This window comes from Danio rerio, chromosome 1 (assembly GCF_052040795.2).
Source record: "Danio rerio strain M-AB ecotype USA chromosome 1, GRCz13ab, whole genome shotgun sequence".
Lineage (NCBI taxonomy): Eukaryota > Metazoa > Chordata > Actinopteri > Cypriniformes > Danionidae > Danio > Danio rerio.
Genome location: NC_141021.1, coordinates 15,016,502 through 15,025,854, shown reverse-complemented (window position 1 = coordinate 15,025,854; position 9,353 = coordinate 15,016,502). Strand labels below are relative to the sequence as shown.

Here is a 9,353-nt window from a genome sequence, read left to right as displayed (position 1 = left end):
AAAAAAAAGTGTTACGTTTTTTTAGTAGGTTCATTTTTGTTTCAGCATGGCAATGATTGAGTCCACAGGCCTCTACAGAACATGGTTAGGTCAAATTAGAAAGGGACTCGACTGATAAGAGTCATGACCTCAAACCAATCAACTAGATGTTGGACGAAAGATGGCGAGATATTGTAGCTATAATTGGCCAACATGAGCACTCCGATATCATCTTGCTGAATGAAGGTCATGGTTTATAGGATGGTAAAGATGTTCTGTGAGCTGCCATCAAACACCTTTTAGGACATTTAGTGTTAATTGTGTATCATAAAAATGACATAACCCTTGTATTATATTCAAATCTTAGGAACTATATACTGGTATATAATTATATATAACATTATAAAAATATTATAAATACAGATTAAATATATATTATAGATTTAATATATAAATATATATTAAAAACAACTAGAAAATGCATAAATGTAAATAAAACAGTTATAGGCTAGTTAGACAGCTGACAGAAAATCCATAAAAATACCATAAAAACCAAAACATTCATTAATTTTTTTTTTGGCTTAGTTTCTATTTCAGAGGTCGCCACAGCGGAATGAACTGCCAACTATTCCAGCATGTTTTACCCAGTGGACGCCCGTTGCAACCCAGTAATGGAAAATGCCCATACACTCTCTCATTCACACACACTACAGCCAATTTAGTTTATAAAATTCATTTACACTGCATGTCTTTGGACTGTGGGGGAAACCGGAGCACCTGGAGAAAACTCACGTGAACAAAGGGAGAACATGCAAACTCTACACAAATGCCAATTGGCCCAACTTGGACTCGAACCAGCAACCTTCTTGCTGTGAGGCGACAGTGCTGCCCCATCCAAAACATTTGCTGGTCAAACTCACCAATAAAGCTCCACCTTATCTTAATTGCTACAGTATAGGAAACACCTGTGATTGACTTCTCTGACCCCTTTAAAAATCGTATGGCTGGCATTTTGAATAGGCTGCGGCTTTCGACAGGACTTTTTGTTTTGTTATAATTAATTATTTTGTACAGCCAACATTACTACACTACGTTACATATTCATGCATACACCTACATATAAAACACCACTGATTCCACTGCTACATTTGCATATCTTTGCTTTAAGTTGTTTAAAACTGTTTCTTTTATAAATTATGCTATCTAAGTTTGGGTTTTTGGGTGTCTCTTTTTGGTTACATCCTTGTGAGCCACGGGGCGTAACAAATATTTACATCCCTTATTGAAAAACAACAGAGTGTTGAGAATTTTAAGCATGTTGATGCATTTATTTTCTTTCCTGCTTTTTTTTTTCTTTAGACTTTTATAGTCGATATGTATTTCTTTAGTTCTGTCCATCTATAAAACATTTGATGGTTTAAGCCATGAGTGTCCAAACTTGGCCCTGGAGGGTCAGTGTCCTGCAGATTTTAACTCCAACTTGCCTCAACATACCTGCATGAATGTTTCTAGAAAGCCTGGCAAGAGCTTGATTAGTCCAGGTGTGTCTGATCACACACTTACCGCATTCACCTGCACACGAAATCAAATGCTGAATCAAAACTTTTTAAAACCCTGAAACAATGTTGCAGTTAGTTTTGCATGCTGGAGGAAGGATCACACCATTGCTGAAGTATTTCTTTTAGACAGGTAATGTTATTTATTAAAACTATTTTAGTCATACAAAGCTTGTAGATTGTGCTGTTTTACTAATGGGTTATATCCATGGAAATTGTAATGAAATCTTCTGGCGAAAGACTGATTTGACTTTTTTCAATTTCAGAAGGGACCTTTTACAGCATCGATATAGATTTTTAGTTTTTAGTTTAACAACAAAACATAAGTAAATAGCACTATTCCACCTAGCCTGCTTTACTGAGGTGAAGTTGGTTTTATATTCACATCACATTGGTTCATTTTTAAACAATGACAGCAAGTGACGCAGTCCCTATTGTTTATCATGCTACTTTGAATATTCGGTCTGAAATAGCAATAGTAAGTATAATTCCTGCATCCTGCCAGCCAAGCACTAAGCATACAGTAGTCGCTTTAGAACACAGCTCGTGAAAGAGTGAGACCAGAGATCCTTGATGCATGAAATAATGCCCCTTATGACAAGCTTTGCTTGCTACACAACTGAAAATGTGCTAGATAATACAGTTTTGTTTTGTTTTTTATTCGCAATTGTAGTATTATAAAGTTTTCTAACTGGCGGATGACATTAGCGGGTTGTCTACTGTCATTTTTAAGTTGCGCATTCATGATTTTAGGAGGCGTGGCTTTGGACGGTAGGGGAGGAACTGTGTTTCAAAAATATTATGCTAAGGGAGAGCATTTTGGCTGATCACCTAGTGCATTTTTAAGTATAAATTGATTATATAAATCTATATCTGGAATCTTTATCCAGTAAATCATGAACAATTGGGAAAATTATGGGACCTTGAATACTTTGAAAAATATTTGAGAAATATCAAGTTCACTTTCATAATATAATATAAAACTGCAACCTAGATAATTGTATTATTATATCAATCTTTAATAAATTTTATTTCAAAACTTTATTGTATTGTTTTATTTCAAAGAGTCATGATGCCTATGACTATTATTGGGAACAATGTGGGATCTTAGAGTCAAAAAGAAAGCTTAACCAAGATGCATATTTGTAGAATATATGAAGTAAATGTCATGTTCAGCATCTCAACTTGGAAAATGTGTATTATTTGACTAGATTTCACTTCATTTCTTTGTTTTTTTTTATCCAACTGTTCCGTTTTCATCCATTAATATGGCCTAAATATATATTTATCTTCCTATTCATGTACCCTTTTCATCAGCCCGGCCCTCTCCTCTTTTCCCCTGTTTTTGTGTGTTAGTTTTGTGTGCCGTGGCCAAATGGATGCACATCTCCACTCCTCATTGTCTTGACCTGGCAATGAGCACTTCTGCCTCTGTCCATTTATACGGCTTCTCTTTGTCTGATAATGAAGAGTTACGCCAACAGAAGCACTCTAAAAAGCCGCATAACAGTGATTACCAAAAGAGGTTGTAAAGGGAAGAAAAAAAGGTAAGTAAACACATTAAAAGCAGTTTTGAAGGGTGCTGCTGATCCTTTATTTTTTCGACAAAATTATTGTTATGTATTCTGTTTGGCTTTATTGTTTTCTGACATACTTTTTGTTGAAGTTTTTATTTAAAATAAGTATTGTTTTTTTTTTTTAATAACTGATAATGAATTTTTACTATGCTTTTATAGTCAAAATGAAATTAAAATGGACTCTGTTACCATATAAAATTTAAATAACATGTAATACAAAGTATAAATAACATATTTTTCAGTTTTTAAGTTTGTAAATGAATAATTCTTAGAACAAAACCAGAAAATAAAAGTTATTGTGACTGACGCCCACCAAGTTTTTCTGGAACATGATGTCATTACACGGTGAGACCACAAAAAAAAAAGCATCACATTTCTAAACGGTCTAATCATTTTGTGCCATATAACGTTAGGTCAGTCATAGATGATATAAAAAAACATGTACATATAAATCATATGAACATTCACTATACAGTTCACTTCACTTTTATGTGGCAAGTGAAAACAAAATATAAAATGACTCGCTCTGTCTAATCTTAAAAAAGAGCCCACAGTTACATTTTCTGTCATGTTTTCTGGCTGACTTGAGATCTCTCTGTTTCTGTCTCCTGCTATCCTGATCCATTTGTGCAATTTCATCTTCTCAAGGTTTCGTTTGATCAGGCTCATTATTAGATTTACTCGTGGTTTTAAAAAAAATGAAAATATCTCTTGTCATTTTGAAAATACAAATATTATTTATGTAGGGCACTATACCATTATTTTCGTGCCTCACTTCACGCAAAACAGTAATCAACCAATGAGAGTGATTGTAAACATAAGAAAGCTGATTGGCTGAAAATACTGTTGAGAGCCAATAGTTAAACTTGACTATTGCGTGCACACACAATCCACACAGCCTTGGCTAGCACTCATTCACATTAATTCTGGATCTATTAAAATAAATACTGCAAAAAATACCACATTTTAATGCAAAACACGAATATCTGACATTTTCTGACAAGATCCGGCTCAAATTAAGCACCGATATTTTTTTAAATGATGTATTTGTGCAAATTTAAATATTTGGCAACATTATTTTACAGTGTCCTTGTTACATGTCACGTTTGCTTTTAGCAATAACAGTAACCCTAAACCTTTAGTAATTTATTAGTTTAATTTTAGTTTTTTTTAAATATTACTTGATAATTAATTAATTATATCACTATTTATTGAAGTGTACAATCATCATAGTTTTTACAATCATGTGGTAGATTAACATTTTACGTCTAGAAAAATCATCGGCCACTTTATTAGGTACACCTGTCCAACTGCTCGTTAAAGCAAATAACTAGTTTAAGCCAATCACATGGCAACAATTCAATGCATTTAGGCATGTAGACATGATCAAGACGATCTGCTGCAGTTTAAGCCGAGCATCAGAATGAGGAATAAAGGTGATTTATGTGACTTTGAATGTGGCATGGTTGTTGGTGCCAGACGGGCTGGTCTGAGTATTTCAGAAAATCTTTATGAATTTAAAAATCTTTATGAATATTATTATAATTTTAATTATTATTTTCATCACATCATTTACTTAATCCTGCTATGGTATACAGTATGTTGTTTATTAATGCTCTTAATACCTTGCTTTACTTTTCCAGTTTATTCTTGATGGATAAAATCACACCCTCAAATCTATTCCAAGATGAAATGAAATTTATTCTGCACATGCATTTCAGTTTAAAATGCTTAAAATAGAGTCTTAGCAAACGTTAGCATATTGTTTCTGACTGTGGCCTGGCTTAGGGCAAATTCGGATTAAAGCTGGGATCCTTTCTTTTCTTATAAGACCTGGCAACTCTGCTGACCTGCTGTCAGTTTGCCTTCCACAATAAAAGGATCTGTGAGCATCTTCCCTCCAGTGCTCTTTATTGATTGTACACGTAAGGATGGTGTTCCGTTCTTCAGCATTCTGTTTGAGCCAAAATGGCTGTTTGTTTGTCAAAAAAGGGCAAAGTTGTACAGAGGGGGTCAACTGACACAGTTGTGGTTCTGAGGCAGCTGTAGATGGATTGCGCTTCGGGGACCTGGCAGCGTTCACAGGATGAATGAGCGTCTTTGTGAAGTTTCAAGGGAAGGTCTTCTATAAATCCTTTGCAAAATGATGATGCTTGTGGATTTGTTCTCCTTACCTTCCTTGTTCCCCTCCGTTAAAATCTATCAAGAGTCTGTCTCTGTGCTTTATTGACAGAAAGACTCCGGCTCGAGGGATTATGCCCCATTCATGCACTGGTCAATAGTCCGAAAGCGTTTTCTTGTTTACAGGTTAGTGTACAACACTCTGTTTTGTTCCTTTTGTGTTCACTGTAATCTCTGAATGGCTGGAAATTGAAAGTTGTTTTGTGCATGAAGAAGTATGATGCTTGCCTTTATCGAATCGCAACATAAACCCTTCAAAATCTCCCGTCCTCGTTCAAAGCTCATTCGCAGACAGTTTTACATTATGTGCCAAGCGAATTTGCATGAAAATGCCGATTAAAGCCTGCAGTGCCAGCTAATGCCACCAATTCCTATCCCACTTTGTCCTGTCTGGTTTTAGCTTCTCAACTCCAGCTGAATGTGTTCCTAAGTAGGACAGAAACATGTTTTTCTACAACTCAATGTGCTGTAGGCCCTCAAAATCATCCTACACCAATATTTGCGAGCGCGTTCAAGGTCCAATTGTTGAAATGCTGAACCTTAGTGTGCGTGGGGGCGATTTATAACCTTTTTTTTTTTCTCCTTTCTCAACTAGTTCGTTTGACTTCAGAGTGCCAGTGTTCTAGTGTAGGAGTTTGTTTGGGCACGTAAAGCTAATGCAGAAAGCTTTAGAATTACTATTTTTTTTTTTTTTTCAATGTTTTGTCCTCTAGCTGGCATAAAGCATGACGTGAACTTTATATATGCGTACAATGTCTGACATGCATTTTCATTATCCGCTCAAATGTCGGTACATTCATGCAGTCAGATATAAGGCACTACAATCATGTTGCATTTCGTTTTTATAAAGCTGACAGAAGTGTGATTGTACGTAAACTCTCTTCTTATGTCAAAATCAAGCGGGTCAAGAGGCTGTCCATATAAACTTCCATAACCTACTGGAGTAGTGATTGAAGAAATGAACTTTTTGATAGTTTGAATCAACTCACCCGATGATTTTGAGAAATGATTCATTGTTTAGAAGCAGCCAAAACATCATGTAGGTGATACTTAATGATCTAAAATTCAACACAAACTTGATAAAAATAGCCAAACAATAAAAACAGCATGATTGTGTTTCATAAGCACTTGCGTGAAGGGACTAAACAATATTTGCAAATCCTGATTGATCAAGTATAAATACTTATTTATTGTACATACATGAGAAAAAAGTACAGACACTATATAGGAATACATTTTTCCAACATTTGTAATACATTTTAAATAGACTATGGGCTCTATTATGCACCCAGTTATGCATCTATACAGGTCCAAGCAGGATGTACTGCAATAAACAAATATATTTATGTTTGGAGAAAAAAACAAAGGATTAAAATGTCACAAAAAATATTATTTTATACATCAATAAAAAGATCTCCATGCCTTTGTTTCGGGGGCTTTTTTCAGTTTCTTCATGACAATTTGCATTTGTATAATTTTATTATTATAAGCAGTATTATGGGGCATAAGAACAGGATGTGTGTTTGGATATAACTGAGTTTTTTGACCACACTTCATTATTATTGTTTAATAATTTGTTTGCTGAAAATTAGAAGTTAATGTAGAAATATTTTTGAAACAAATCTTTGTTTAACAAACTAAATTAAATATGCAGGCTAATGGATGTCTTCAGTGGAGTGCCTACAACACCATTTCCTTATCCACAAAAGTAAAAGAGTAAAGAGGTAAAGTAAAGAGAAAGTAAAGAGGTTGAATGAAGGAGGCTCATTCTTTATCCTTGCTGCAGATGGTTTGTTTAAATGTTTTCTCGCGAGTAAAGTTGTAAACTGTACATTAAAAAAAAAACTATAAAATTTTAATAAAAAAATTACAAAAAAAAAATACTAAATTACTTAAAAAAAAAAAAAAACTAATACTTTCCTCCTTAGACTTTGCAGACCTGAAACTTGCCTATAGCACCTATTCATTGTTGCTCTTATAGTTGTGTAAATTGCTTCCTTGTCCTCATTTGTAAGTCGCTTTGGATAAAAGCGTCTGCTAAATGACTAAATGTAAATGTAAAGATTTTAGTTTTTCCTATTACAATGTCTGCCATGTAAATAGTGAACGCAACACTCTTAAAGGAATAAGAGATGAGACTCTGATTGGTTTAATGCACTATGCTAAAAACACACCCATAACTCGTTAAGAAAATAAGCACAACACTGTTAGACCATGTGCCGTGGCGCAAATCGCATTTTTTCGTCCTTAAAATAGTAAAAGTGGATTCAGACACACCCTTAATACTTTTGTGAAATAATGAAAAATGAAAATAATGAAAATAAATATTGTGAAATAATGAAAAAAACAAAAGTTTTTGTAACTTTGGATAAAATTATTTGAAATACTTTTCAAACAAACACTGGTTCGGTGGTTCACCTAGGAGATTTCATTGACATTGCCCAATGGCAAGCTGATCCACTGAATTAAGTAGTATGACCAAATGATAAATTATTGATAAAGATGTGACATGAAGCAATGTTTTGAAATCACCTATCACTACCTTAAAGGTGCCATAAGTTAAAATCTGTATATGCTTATTCCTATGGAAATACACTATGTACATTCCTTGAGCTTCAAACACCATTGTTTCCTTGCTCTCATGTAAACGCTGTAAGTGTTAAATATATATTTTGTAAGTTAAAGGTGTATGCTGTCTACAATGTTTATAATAAGGAAACAAATGCATGTAGATGGCAGAGTTTATAAATATTATGCATCGTGTCATATCACTCAGTTCTTACTGGGAATTTTCTAGAATAAAAGGATGAAACCTGATAAAACTCAACTCTTTATGTAGAGGTTGATATTAATTCTTGCCTGGGTTTTAATTTGTTAAATCTTCAAATGCAGTTCTAAATCTCTTTTGGTGCCTTTTGTTAAGCATAAATATAATTTAACCTATATGACATCCTTAACATTACTCCGGACCAAACTATTTTTTTTTTTTTTTTTTTTTTTTCAGGTGGCATAAAGCTCTCTTTTGATATTCATCATGACCATTCCAAATATGGTCAAAACTAAGCTTTTCATCCTCGGGGTAATTCCTGTGTTTACTGCATAAATAAGTGTATAAAATAATTTTTAGAGATTTTCTTAAAATGACCTATTATGTAGACATCATACAGTTTAACAACTGAATCAATGCACTATAAAGCACCTTTAAAAAAATAAAAGTATATTCATGTTATTTTTTTAATGTAAGAAGATGTGTGGACATTGTAAATTAAATGTATCTTTTTTTTCATTTCAATTCATTTTTACTCCTGTAAAAAAATACTGGTTGCCTTAAAAATATTAAGCTGAATCAAATTAACTCGTTGAGTCCGTTGAACTTAATAATATGTAAAACTGACCTAAAACAGCTTGCCTAACTTATAAAATTAAGTTAGAACCAACACAATCTCACGGCAATTTGTAACTTTTTCATTTAGTGGCTAATTCATATGAATTCGTACGATCTAATTCGTACAATTTAGTACGATTTGCTTTTCCTCCAATGATGGTTGGGGTTAGGGGTGGGGTTAGGTGCCACGCCTCCTTTTTAAAATTGTATCATTTCGTACGACTGAAATCGTACGAATACGTACGAATCAGCCACTAAACTGGCAAAACGTAAAATACTTACATGAATAGTTAGAACATGAATAATTTAGTTTATTAAGTTACAATAAACTAATAACATTTACATTCATGAGTAATTGATCATATGATTTTTAACAGTGTAGCTATTCAAAACAGTACGACAGGTATTTTCTTATCATAATATTTTAGTGTCACTGTATTATCTTAACCGGTTTAGTGCAAGTGATTTGACCATTTAAAAAATACATTTGCAGAAAAGAGCTTACTTTCACAGTGCAATAGAAGGTGGATGTTTTGTGCTGAACTCATACATGAGGGAGCATATTGGAATTCGTATGGCAGAACAAAAGTTCCATCATGCTCCATCTGAGGAGCACCCAGTGTTTGCTCTGCCAGTCCCGCTGAAGTCCTCCCCAATTACTTCCATCATATTTAG

The 9,353-nt window shown here is 33.8% G+C and overlaps 1 long non-coding RNA gene across 1 annotated transcript; it reads left to right on the top strand.

The window, feature by feature from the left end:
• Nucleotides 1-1,612: 1,612 nt before the first annotated feature.
• On the top strand, nt 1,613-8,536 carry LOC147846709 (uncharacterized). Its single transcript, XR_015476379.1, has 4 exons — nt 1,613-1,668; nt 2,892-3,082; nt 5,346-5,419; nt 8,298-8,536. It is a non-coding gene; the product is annotated as an uncharacterized LOC147846709 (long non-coding RNA).
• Nucleotides 8,537-9,353: the final 817 nt, after the last annotated feature.